Raw genomic sequence first — 14,989 nt, 5'->3', positions numbered from 1 at the left:
TGGTTATGTTCTCATCCTTTGGTTCCATGTGTGTGTTTGGTGGGGTGCAGTGAGGGGGCAAGACTTTGGTTCCGGGCATTCTGGAGGTCAAAGTTCTCTCCTCTGCGCATGCTTCAATTGCATAGCTTGTGGTTTTGGTCTGTTATTTCTGAAAAGCAACGCAGTATCTTGTGAGCTAGTTTTGCAGTTACAACCGCTTTTCATTATTATTGACCAGGCTTTACATTTTGTGGGGGAGTAAAATCTCACATAAAGCAACAGAGAAATTAAATGTTTACCGAAAAGTCTTTTAGAAATCAAAATGCATACAATTAACTGTTCTCATCATGGCACTTTATTCGTTAAACAAACATATACTGAGTGTCTACTAAGTGTGAAACACTGGATGTACAGAAATGAATACAGTACTTTTAAAAACAAACACAAGCAGATCCAGTTCAAGATGGTGACATAAGCAGATCGTGAATTCACTTCTCCCACTGACATAATGAATCTACAGCTACATGTGGAACAATTCCTTCTGAAAGAAATCCAGAAATTAACCAAGCAGCTCCTACACATCAAGCTAATGAGAAAATACCCACATGGCCTATGTTTAAATGTGTAGGAAAAACTGAGATGCACTCTTGCCATAAATCCCAACCCAGGGACGGTGACATACTATGGTAAGAGACCTTACAACTCCCAGCTTCACCATGAAGAGAAGGGTTTGGACCTAATATCTAGCACCCCAACTTTCAAGACTTCCACCTAAGGGACAGCTCCCAAAACACCTAGCTCTGGAAACCAATGGGACTTGTACCATGAGACCCACAATACTATAACAAAGAAAAAGTTCTCAGGCTATCACCCCTGGGCTCTGCACAGAGTGTTGATAGAAACACTAATCTCCCAGTCATTCTCAGAATGAGGAAAAGCTGCTACCTGAGGGTCAGGCTTCTAATTTAGCAGGCATCTAGAGAATGACTGTGTTCCTCCCTGAAGACCTAGATGGCCTATGGGTGTTTTTCCTGTTCTCCTTCTAGCCCACTCCAGGTTGCTAGAGTCTCCTGGAAAGGACCTTGAGCACACATCTTGTTCTCCAACTTTTGTGGCTGCCACCCAGGGGATGCACCCATTGATCAACTGGCTCTGGTGGTTAGTGGAGCTTCTAACCATAGCCCAACAGGACTGTAGCAAACAAAGAAGCGGATCTTAATCAGCTACCTCAGGGCTCAGACAGAACTTCCATCTCTCAGTCTTTCCCTGAAAGAGGCCTATTTGCATACTTTAAAAGCCACTGCATGAGCATCTGGCTTTCAATCAGCCTGTATCTGGGTGGTGACTGAAATCCTCTCTCCTGGGACACTAAAAGGTTTTGGTACAACCTCAAATACTAGAAACAGCGAAGAACATAGAAGATGGTGGGATAATTACAAATGAGAAAGAATCAGAAACTTGGGCCAGGTTTAATGAAAAGGTTCATCTCCTATGTGAGATGACTCTGTCAAGACCGAGGGAGGTGGTTGTTTATTTGTAGAAACCAACATAGAGTCAAAAAAAAAAAAAAAGAAGAAGAAGAAGAAAGAAGAGAGAGAGAGAGAGAGAGAGAGAGAGAGAGAGAGAGAGAGAGAGAGAAAGAAAGAAAGAAAGAAAGAAAGAAAGAAAGAAAGAAAGAAAGAAAGAAAGAAAGAAAGAAAGAAAGAAAGAAAGAAAGAAAGAAAGAGAGAGAAAGAAAGAGAAAGAAAGAAGCAAAGTGATACCAGGAAGCTCAAGAGTGTGTTCCAAAGAGGGACCCGGACTCCAGAGTTCTGGTGACCAGATTCTTTTGCCATGCGAAAGAATTCAAGGACAGGAAAAACAGTGAGCTGGAAAGAGCAAGTTTTATTAAAATGAAAGTATACACTTAAGAGAAAAGTGTGGGCAGCTCAGTGAGAGAGTCTGCCCCAACTCTCTGAATTAAGGACTTTTGTTTTTTTGGGTGGTGGTGGGTGTCCCAAGGCTATCTGGCTTGCCTCAGGTCCTGGCTTGTTCCCTATACCACTTGGAGGGGAAGAGGCAGTTCAAAGTCATTTATCTTGTCTCCTGCCCTTGCCTAGTTTCTCTTGCTGGAGTTTCTGCTTGGAATCAAAACAGGAAGAGGCCTGAGTAAGGGGCAATGGAGACATTCCAGAGCTGCAGGGAGAAGACTGAGTAAGGGACTGAGGGAAAATTCCAGAGCTGCATCCTGAGCCTTGAAGTGTCTTTTCTAAACTAACTATCCTGCCTCAAAGGGAGTATGTTCCAAACAAAAGTTAAGACTCCAGAAGCAGATCTTAAAGAAATGTCAATGAGTGATTTACCTGACAAAGAGTTTAAAAAACAAAAGTATTTAAACATAAAACATAAAACATGAAATCAAGTTGTTATAAGTTTGAAATAAACTATTATAAATGTAAGGTATTTTACATAAACTTAATGGTAACCACAAAGTAGATTTTTTGTAGATTCAAAAAAAATAGAAAGAATTTGAAGCATGCTACTATAGAAAATTATCAAATCATAAAGGAAGATGCCAAGAGAAGAAGAAAGGAACAAAGGAATTACAAAATAGCCAATAAACAATTAAAAGAATCTCAATAATAAAGCAATAATTACTTAAAATTTAAATGGACAAAATTCTCCAACCAAAAAATGTAGAGCAGATGAATGGATAAAAAAAAAAAAAAAAAAAAAAAAAAAAACAAGACTCAATTATATACTGCCTACAATAGACTCACTTTACCTTAAGGATATATACAGCTAAAAGTTAAGGGATGCAAAAAAATATTGCATGCAAGTGGAAACCAAAAGAAAGTTGAAGGAGCTAGCGAGAAAAAGAGAGAGATAGTTTAACCAAAGACCATAATAAGAGACACAGAGGTCTTTATATAATGATACAGGAATCAGTCCATCGGGAGAATATAACATTTGTAAATATTCATGTATCCAATGTGGGAGCACCTGAATATATAATGCAAATATTACCAGACCTGAATGGAGAAATAGAATAGTAGGGGACTACATTATACCACTTTCAACAATCAGATCACCCAGACAGAAAATCAATTAGGGAATATTAGACTTAAACTATACATTCAACTAGAGAGACTTAACAGACATTTATCAAATATTTTATCCAACAATAGCAGGATGCACATCTTTCTCAGGAATTATGATGCCCCAGCTTTGTTCTTATTTCTCAAGATATATTTGGCTATTTGGGGTTTTCTGTAGTTCCATCTGAATTAAAGGTGTTAGTACCCACAATATAAAGTATTCATTCAACTTAATAGCAAAAAAAAAAAAAAAAAAGAAAGAAAGAAAGAAAAAAAATCGATTAAAAAAATTGGGCATAGAAACTGAATAGACTTCTTTTAAAGCAGAAAAATGGCCATTAGGTACATGAAAAAGGTCCTCAACATCACTAATCATCAGGAAAATGCAAATTGAAACCACGATGAGCTATCACCTCACATTTGTTAGAAGTGGCTATTATGAAAATGACAAGGGATAACAAGTGTTGATGAGCATGTAGAGGAAAGGCAACCCTTGTGCACTGTTGGTAGGAGTGTAAACCGATAGAGCCACTATGGAGAAATTAAAAATAGAACTACTGTGTGAGCCAGTAATCCCATTTCTGGGAATGTAGCTGAAGGAAATGAAATCACCGTGTCAAGTATATTGTACCTCCATGTTCCTTGCAGCATTATTTACAAGAGCCAGATAAAACAACCAACCTGTTCACGACAGATGAATAGGTAAGGAAAATGTGGCCTATATATACAATGGAATATTATTCAGCCATAAAAAGAAGGAAATTCTTCCATTTATAACATCTATAAACCTTGAGGTCATATTGTGAAGAGAAATAAGTTAAGAAAGAGAAGGACAAATACTGCATGGTACGACTTTTACATGGGATCTAAAACAAATGTTAAACCTTTAGAAACAGAATGTAGAAAAGTGGTAGTGGAGGCTGAGGTGTGAGAGAAATAGGGAGAAAATAGTAAGGGTACAACCTTTCAGGTATAAGAGGAATAGATTCTGAGGAACTAACATAAAGTGTGGTGACTATAGTTGATAACACTGTGTTGTATAATTAAAACTTGCCAAGAGAGTAGAACTTAAATTGTCACGCAATAAAAGATAAATATATGAGATGATAGTGTTAATTAACTAGATGGTGAAAATCCTTTCATAATGTATGTGTGTATCAAATCACAATGTACATTTTAAATATCCTACAATTTCATTTGTCAGTTATACCTAAAACAACCTGAAATTGTATAAACAAATAAAACAAAATAAAAAAAAAACTCTACCTTATAATGCTGACATAAAGTCTCATTTATGAAATCTCATTTTTATCTTAAAGTTAATGTATTTTCATGCACTCTTATGTATAAATCTTCCATTAAATTCTAAGTGATGAGATATATCTTGTGCATTTCCCCTTCCTTCAATGTCAAAAAGATTTCTAATAGTTTGCTGAATGAATAGAATTAATATTAAAATGGTCCATTTAATTGCTATCACATTTCCTTCTGCAACAAGATTGCTTACTAAATGATTAAAGATATTTACTAATACGAGATATAAAATTGCTCTTGAATTTGTGGTAGCCTTTTGTCTGTCTATATGTTATATACATGAAGCTGGCCCAATTTGATATAATAAAGGCGTGAAACTCAGAATTTTCTAAGGCAGAACACAATTGTTATCAGTGCTTCAATTATTTTGAACTTAAAAAAATCTATACTATTCTTGGAAATTTCAAGGGGAGCATTTTACCATGTAACATGTTGATAAGTTGAACCTCATCAGAATCATTTCATTTGATTTACCCTGAAGTTAGAAAAAGAAAAATAATAATATTTACCACTTCTTTTTCAATGCTACTTTAACATAAAACAATATTGGAAAGATAATTGGATTTGTGAAAATAAAAATGAAATTGCTACCTAAAGTAAATGTCTTCTCACTAATAAAAATATATATTGTTCTCATACAACTTAATTGCAAAAAAATAATTTGATTTAAAAATGGGCAGCTGCTTAATAGATGCTTTTCTAAAGATGAATGGCCAACAAATGTATGAAAAGGTGCTCAGTATCGCTAATCATCAGGGAAATGCAAATCACAACCATGAGAAATATCACCTCCTATCTATTAAGATAGCCATCATCATATAGATAAATGCTAACCTATTTTCGAGGGTGTTGAGAAAAGAAGACACTTGTACTTTCTTGGTTGGAATGAAAATAGGTCCAGTCATTGTAGAAAACAATACATGGGTTCCTCAAAAATTTATAAGTAAATGATCTAGCAATCCCTCTTCTGATGATCTAACCAAAGGAAATTAAAGCAGTACCTGGAAGAGATAACTGTGCTCCCATGTTCACTACAAATAGTGGCTTATTCCAAATAGCCACTACATGAAAACAACCTAAGTGCCTATCAATAGATGAATGCATAAAGAATTTGTTTTATATATATATATATATATATATATATATATATATATATAATGTATGTATGTATATATATGTGTGTGTTTATACATGTATATATGCATTACATATGTATTTTTTTATTTAAGCCTTAAAAAAGAAAGATATCCTTATGTTTGTGACAACATGGATGAAATTGGAAGACATTATATTAAACAAAATAAGCCAGACACAGAAAGAAAAGTACTGCTTGATGTCACTTCTATGTGGAATCGAAAAAATTGAATACATAGAAGCATAGAGTAAAACAGTGGTCATCAAGATGGGGAGACAAGGGGAAATGAGAAGCTATTTGTCAAAAGGTATTTGTTGTAAGACTTGAAACCATAAAACTTTTAGAAGAAAACATAGGCAGTAAACTCTCTGATATAACTAACAGGAATTTCTTTTCAGATATATCTCCTTGGGCAAGGGAAACAAAAGAAAAAATAAACAAATAGGACTACATCAAACTAAAAAGTTTTTGTACAGCAAAGGAACCATCAACAAAACAAAAAGATAGCCAACTGTTTGGGAGAAGATATTTGCTAATGATACATCTGATAAGAGTTAATGTCCAAAATTTATAAAGAACTTATACAACTCGACAACAACAAAACAAACAGTCCAGTTAAAAAATGAGCAGAAGGCCTGAACAGATACTTCTCCAGAGAGGAAATACAGATGGCTAACAGACATATGAAAAGATGCTCGAGGTCACCAATCATCAGAGAAATACAAATTAGAATCACAATGAGATATCACCTCACACCTGTTAGAATGGCTATCATTAATACATCAAAAAACAGCAAATGTTGGCGAGGATGCGGAGAAAAGAGAACCCTCATACATTGTTGGTGGGATTGCAAATTGGTACAGTCGCTATGGAAAACGGTATGGAAGTTCCTCAAAAAATTGAAAATGGATATACCTTTTGACCCAGCAATTGCACTTCTGGGTATTTATCCAAAGAAAACCAAAACAATAATTTATAAAGATCTATGCACTCCAATATTCATGGCAGCACAATTTACAATAGCCAAGATATAGAAGCAACCTAAGTGCCCATCAACAGAAGATTGGATAAAGAAATTATTGTTCACATATACAATGGAATATATTACTCAGCCATTAAAAATAAATGAAATCCTACCATTTGCAATGACATGCATGGACCTAGAGGTTATTATGCTGAGTGAAATAAGTCAGACATAGAAAGATAGATACCATATGATTTCACTTATATGCAGCATCTAAGGTACAAAATGAACAAACTAATCAAAAACAGACTCACAAATATAGTAGACAATTTGGTGATGGACAGAGGAGTAGGGGAGTTGGGAGGCTGGGAGAATGGGGTGAAGGGTTAAAGGAATGCAAATTAGTAGTTGATAGTTGGGTACGGGAAACATGGAAGAGGAATGTAGTTGTATTAATATGATGGCTAAGTCCAGGGCCAAGGGAGGGAAGGAGCAATTGGGGGAATCATTTTATGAACATTATAGATGTCTAACTAATGTACTGTATACTTGAAACTTAAATAAGTTTAAATAAGTTTAAAAATTTAAATAAGTAAAGTTATTTTTAAAAAAGGTATTTGTAGTTGCACTTATGTAGGATAAGTCCAAAGACCTAATGTACAGTTAATTGTAGCTAATAATACTATATTATTATATACTGAAAATTTGCCGAGAGTAGATTTCAGGTGCTCTCACCACCCAGTCAAAAAATAATAACTATGTGATGAAATGGATATGTTAATTAGCTTCAATACAGCAAATATTTTACTATATGTTTTCAAAATATCATGCCATACACCTTAAATATATGTAATTTTTATTAAAAATTGAAAATGAATAAAATATATTATAATTTTATTTTTAAATGTATGTTAAAAATTCATACTAAAAGTAAAAACTATTTTTTAAAATTATTTTTGTCAAGTGAAATTCAGTACCACAAATAACTTTTACATGATTCTGACTAACCGGCAAAGAAGAGTCATTGATATGCAAGATCAGTCACTGTGGAGTTTGCACCATCTGTAAAGCATAAAAAGTAGTTTAGTTATAGTATTATGTACTTGTAAGTATAATTTTAGTTTAGTATATTTTTCTTTGCACAAATTTGAGGTACAAAAGAGAAAGGAATAATGACAAAATCATGAGGCTCTCAACACAACAAGCAAGTTGGAAATTCTCCAATTAACAATAATTGCAGAATCAGCACTTACTCTACACTTGAAATACATGCCTCTTTAAAGAAACTGCAGTTTAAATATTCCTCATATAAATATAGAAATCAACACTGTCTCAAAAGGAAATAAAATAAAAACATACTGATAGGCAGCTGACGTAATTGCTGTATTCAAGTTATTTTATCTCTTTTTACATTAAAAAAATATATGCTCTCCCTTTTTATTCCCATCTCCAGAGATGAAAAAAATCTCTGAAGATAGTAACAATTAATATCTCATAATGTTGGTGAAAGAATAAAATAGATCCACATTAAATTAACAATGATTTTTAACACAATTCATGTATTTTTGTTACCATGTTTTCTACAAAAATTTTTAAGAAAGGGACAAAAAATTTGTACCTTAACATTTTGGCTGGTGGAAGGATGCAAAACTACATTTTAAATAGTACTTCATTTCTTAGTTATTAGTATTTTATTTCTTATTATTCTTTGTTTATTCAATACTTCATCAAATATATATGGGAGATTCAGGCTTTTTTAAAAAAATTTTATTTTTAAGTAATTATAGATTTATAGGAAGTTCTAATAATATGTACAGAGTAGACATCAGTGAAAATGGCATAATAGGGGACACCAAAAGTCTGTCTCACCAATAAAACCAATGAATAAGCTGATAAAAACTGTTAGAATCAAAATACTACTCAAAAGCCTACACCAAATGGGAATGCTTAATCAAGGAAAAACAAAAACAAAAAACAGCTAAATCTCAGTAAGAGAGCTTTGTAGCATTTGACTTACCTTAATCTCACCCCCTGATTCCCCACTTGGTAGTGATCTTAAATACATCGGTCATAATTCCTGGTACAAGTGTCTAATACCAGAGGGAGCAAAGTGGACTTTACTCTCAAAGGATTATAGTTTATTTGACCTGCCCGGTGGCTTAGGCCCTGGCCCAAACGGCTTGTCTCTATTTTGCCTAACTCAGTACTCTGATAGCACTGAGGAGATTACCCGGTAGCATTTATCAAAATTATTTAAAGGCAAATGTAATATTGCTGTTGCTTGGGCCAAAGGATACAGTTAGAGGAAGCAATAGACTAATCAAAAAAATTAGATGTAGAATTGCTCACCATTTCCACTCCTAGGTGTTCCCAAAGATTTGAAAACATATGTTAACTAAAACAAACACTTGTATATAAATATTTATAGCAGCATTAGTAATAAGAGCCAAAAAGTGAAAATGCCCCAGTGTTCTTCATTTGGAAAATGCATAAACATAAGTGGTAAATATATTTAATGAGATATTATTTGGTCATAAAAAAGAATGAAATATTGATATATGCTATAACATGGATGAACCTTTAAAACTTTATGCTAAATGAAAGAAACCAGACATGAAAGTCCATATATAATTTATGGTATAATTTTATATGTATGAAATGGCTAGAATAGACAACTCCATAAAGACAGGACAACTAGTCACCAGAAGCTAGGGAAGGGGATAACGGGGAGGGACTGCATAGCGGACATAGAGTTTCCTTTTGGGGTGATGAAAATATTCTGAAATCGGGAGAGATGGTTTCCCAACGCTTTGAATATACTAAAGCCACTAAATTGCACATTTTAAACATTTAAGAGGGTGCATTTTGTGTTATATGAATTTAATCATATACACATGCATGTGCACACACACATGAAGTGGCTCTGAGCCATGGTGGAAGCACAGGCTGTCTAGGCTATGACTTCCCTGCTACATTCCAGGATCACAAAGACACTCGGGCGCCCTAAATCTTCCTCTAAGTCTGTGCCAATATAGACCGTCCCTTTCCCACAACATTTTCTTTCTTATTGCAGTGTGCAATTTCACATTGTTTAATGTGGTTATTCTAGTCTCATCCAAGCTATTCAACACTGAGTTTCTACATAAGGTTCTCAACAAGTACGCGATGAATAAAAGAATATAAAATCTGAGGGAAAATCCACAAAGATACCCTGTATAGCCTTCATCCAATTTCCCACAGTGGTAACACCTTGTATAATTATAGTACAATATTAAAATGAAGAAACTGATACTGATGAAATCCAAGGATCTTATTCAGATTTCACTAGTTTTACATACACTCATTGTGTGTGTCATTCTAGTTAATTTTAATATGTGTGTGGATTTTAGTAACTACCACCACTACTATAATAACAAGTTGCTATACTTTTGTAGCCACATCCAGCTTCCTTTTCCCCACCTTTTGTCTCATGTGGACCCTGTCTGATAAATACTGTCTCTCAAGAACATGTGAAAACATGTTGGAGTACCCAAGAGTTGGGAGAAATTATCAATGAAAATTTCCTTAAGGAGCTGGTATCTGAGCTGAATCTTCAATGAAAAAATAATTATAGGATGTTTTGTGAAGCTCCTAGTATAAATAAAAACATTTGAAATGAATATTTTTTCTCATGTTTGCTCTTGTCGCTATTGTTGTAACTATTTTTGTTATTACCATTATTACCATTATGATGATTAATGAAGGACTAGACAGCTAAGAGTTCTGGGAATAAAGAATGTGGTCATTCCAGAGAAGCAAGATTAGTGGACAGAAAGGCATACAGAACAAATAAAGGCCTGTAGAGTAACAGAAAATTGCAAGTACTTCAAAATAGAACAGGAAAAGTTGAAGGAAATACGGACAAAATAGCAGTTGTGAATTATGAGAATATGTTTATATTTTGTTCTGAGTGGATATGGAACTAATAAACTGATGAATGACATTCATTTCAGAGCAGCCTCTTCCATGGTAGTCTAGTTGTGTATTAGAGGGAGACAAATGTGAGTTCAGGTTGACCAGAGGTGAGTCTATGCACTATTTCAGATGAGAGATAAAGGTTTGACCTAAACTGGTGAGAACAAGTATTGGGAGAACAAAATGGATTTGGAATTTAAGAAGTAGAGTTGGCATGTTTGGTGATTGATTTGATGTAGAGAAGAAAAAAAGAGGGAATTAACTGTGAAGCTAGATTTCTGGCAAAGGCAAATGTGTGGGTGGAAATGTCAGCAATCAGCATAATATTTCTGGAAAGAAAAACAGAGCTGGACTAAGATTGTTAGTTAAGTTTAGAGCATGCTATGCGTTTTAGTCCATTTGAGTTGCTAAAACAAAATACCACACAATGGGTAGCTTATAAAGAGCAGGAATTTTTTCTCACAGTTCTGGAGGCTAAAAGTCTAAGATTTGGTGCCAACATGGTCAAGTGAAGGGCCTCTTCTGAGTCAGACTTTTCCTTGCATCCTCACATAAGTGAAGTGGCTAGGGAGATCTCTGAAACCTCTTTAATATGGCACTAATCCCATTTATGAGGGCTTCACCCCCTGCCCTACTCACCTCCCTCAAAGGCCTCACCTTCTAATACCATTATATTGATCATTAGGATTTCAACATACGAATTTGGTGGAGGCAGGGGGCGGGGAACACAAACAATCAGAAGACAGCTATGTGTTTGAGATATTTTTGTGAAATAAGCTCTATAAGAGTAGCAAAAGAAACAAACAAACAAACAAATAAATAATAAGCTCTATATAAGTAGCAAGCATTTTTTATTCTTATATCCCAAACAAGTACTATTCAATCAGGCAGAGAACAAGCATACAAACACTATTTAGGGGATGAAAGATGTTTGGTTGTGAAGGAAAAAAATGTATTATGAATTTCTAACAAATAGTATATGTTCTCAAATAAGAATCTAGAAAAAATGGAATAGGTTTGATAAAATTGGGGGGAGGGGAAAATCCTCAGCTAAAATAAAACCTGTTTTGTATTGCAAAAAATAAAGAGTTTTATTGAAAAGCCATTTGAAAAATATATTACATATTCTATCTCTATAGCTCTAAGGAATAATTTTTTTCTAGATGGATTCATTTATCTAGCCAAAAACAAAACAAAACAAAACAAAATTAGTGTCTACTCTGTGCCTGCTACTGTTTTAAGCTCTGTAAGTACCATAACAAATAAAACAAAGTCGTTGCCCTCATGAAAGTTATATTCTTATGGGATGAAATGGGCATATAAATAGAAACAGATAGTTATGTAGTGTGCCTTATGATAACCAGTATTGTGGAAAGATAATGAAGGAGGGAAAGGATTTAGGGAGTATCAGAGACAGAAAGGGCATGCTATTTTTATTCAGAGTGGTGAGGGAAAGCCTCAGTTATAAGTGAGACCCAAAGAAAGGCAGTAGCAAGTCACATAGATATGGGGATGAGAGAAGGGATTGTTTTAGGTAGAGGATTTAGAAAATTCTCGGCAAGAGAATATGCTTGTCAAGTAAGAGGAACAGCCCAGGTAGGGCTTAAAGCCAGAAATGGAGCCCAGGAGCAAATTCCTGTGAGTTGAAGGCAGCCCTGTGTGAAATTTGTGGGCATGAGGGGGCACCAGTTGACATCTAACATTTATACAGTGACCAATAACCACAGGAAAGGATGCTTAACCAATTTATAAAGCGAAGAAACAAAAGTTAAGGTAATTTTGTTTTGGGTTTGACAAATTAATAGGACAGATTATGCATCATGTTGGTGAAAAGAGAGGAAAATGGGCTATCTCACATTTGCCTCATAAGAAGTGCATATTTGGACAATTTTTTGAACAATACCTTACATAGAGAATTTAAAGTTTAATACATTTGATCCTGTCATTTTAGTTCTGAGAGTTTATTCCAATGATGTTATCAGAGAGAAAGCTGAAGGTTTATTAACAAGGAAATTTTTATTATAAAATTATTTTAAGATGATAGTAAATTTGGGAGTTACCTAAACTAGTAAAATACATTCTAATATATCCATTAAGTAGAATATTAGGCAGCCATTAATTATTGAAATAATCTAAGGCAGAAAGAGCCACTCGAGTCTCAATATCTTTTCCCTGTCCTAATAAAAACCCCAATTTTTTCAGTTAGGCATGTGCGATAAACAATTGATTTCTCAGCTTCCATTCAGCTACAAGTTCCTTTGTGACTAAGTTACGGTTAATGGCTTATAGGAAGAAACGATTCTCCAAAAGGAAGGGTTCATGCACTTTTTGTCTTTTCCTCTTTCTTGTTGGCTGGAGTGCTGTGCTTCAATGCTAGGAAAGGCTGTAGCTCCAACAGACACATTGAACCAAGAAGTGACCTTTGAAATATAAGGATTTCATTGAAGAATGACAGAAAGGGGTGAAGACACAAGGGAGAAACCCCACCACTACCACCAAATCAGTGCTAGATTGCCTTCCTCCCGATTTTTAAGCATATGCTGTTTACATTATTGATGCTTTACATCTCTGTTACTTTAATCCTAGGCGATATTTTTTTATAACAAGTCATAAATTAACTTGTACAGTATGTTTCTAAATATATCTGGGAGTCTATATATGTGGAGACAGAGAGATAAAGACAGTAAGATGGAAGAGAGAGAATACAAATCATCTTGTGAAACACAGGTGATCTTCACTTCCCTCTTTATAACTTTCAAATGTAATGAGATATTTTTACATAGTCTTAATGTTCTCAATATTAAAACAGTAAAGCATTTTTTTAGTGCTTATATAAATTGGCTTTTGTCTACAGATTGAAAAGTAAAATAATGAATACACATATACAGATATATATTGGTATTTTTTTTTAATTTTACATTTTGATAATTTTTAAAAGCTATTATTAAGGAATAAATATAGAATGACCCTTATATGTGTTTTTAGGTGAACTTATAAGTGAGTTCATGGATAAAACATTTTCAGATATTTTAGGGTTCATTAAAAATATGACTTAGTTCACTGAAAAATATTATTTAAGATAACCTATGACCAAGTTAGAAATAAGAAAAAATAAATCAAATCAATATAAATCAAAAATAAAATAAATGAGAATCCAATCAATAATTATAAATATGGGCATTCTAAAACAAAAATTAGTAATATTATTTTAAGAGGAGAGTAAATGAATGATTCTCTATGACAAAGAGTATTTCATCCTAAGACTATAATCATTGCTTATATCAGCATACCTATTAATATAATAACAGTAGTTCAAATAAAATGATCATACTTTCTTTCTATTTATTCTCTTCTACATAAGGGCCCAAAATAACATTCATTCTTGAGAGAGAGACAAACAGTATGAAAAATAACAATGTTAATATACATTTTATTATCCAAAAATCTAGCTTAAATTATCAGGAAATATTATACTTAATGATGAAATACTGGAGGCATTTCCATTTAAGTAAGTTAAGAGTGTCCACTGTCACTAACTTAGTCGTCCTGTTTTATCTAGAGGTATATGATAAATATAGCACTTCATGAATATGAAATGAAAGCTGTGAATATTGGCAAGAAAGAGACAAATCTATGGTTTGCAGATGATAAAATTTTATATGTAGAATTTTCAAAAGGAAAATTCTCTGGATCGGTGAATGTTTAGTATAGATCTTGAACTAAATTTCTATTTAAGAATTAATAGTGCCTGCCATTTTCTTTTCTTAACATTCGCAGCAACTATCAATTGGAAACTATGGAGGAAAAAATTCTCACTTAAAATTTTAAGAAAATACAATTTGTCCAGGAATATCCTCATCTCAAAATTTGAGATTATATGTAAAAAAATATAAACCTCTGCTTAAAGATAAAAAAGAATATGTGCCTTACTTAATGTATACAATATTACCCTAGGTAACCAAACATACATATTTAATTCCCACTGAAATCTCATTTTAATTGTCAGAAAACTTATGACATCATTCTAAAATTCACCTAGGAGCACATACAATACAAGAACAACTAAGGAGAGTGTGAATAATGGAGGACTAGTGATGATGATTATAAAACCACAGTGATTAAACGATGTGATGTGCCATAGTCCTGAAAGATAAATCAGTGCATGTAACAGTATGAGTTCTACCATAAATAGTTGCCCACTATATGACAGGTAGTGCAACAGGGAGGCAAAACATACACAGAATATTGTACCTGCTCTACATGAGTCAAGTGTTAGTGTACCCGCTTCGTGCCTAGAAACTGGTGTCAGATAAGTTAATTAATGTATTTAAAAATACCACAATTAGTATTTTATAAATGTAAGATATAAAAGGACTGATTTTACATTAGAGATGCTAATCAGAGAGAATGATTTGCTTACTTACAATTTTCTAGACCATATTTTCAGATGCCTGACTATTCTTTGTTTTCTATCTGAAAGGATATCAGATTACCCGCTAACATTAATGCTATTGTTTTGTTTTGTTTTATTTTGTTTTGTTTTGTTTTAAAGCTAGTTTGAGTTGA

The sequence above is a fragment of the Rousettus aegyptiacus genome, unplaced genomic scaffold (assembly GCF_014176215.1).
Source record: "Rousettus aegyptiacus isolate mRouAeg1 unplaced genomic scaffold, mRouAeg1.p scaffold_m13_p_5, whole genome shotgun sequence".
NCBI lineage: Eukaryota > Metazoa > Chordata > Mammalia > Chiroptera > Pteropodidae > Rousettus > Rousettus aegyptiacus.
Note: the sequence above shows the minus strand (reverse complement) of the source record.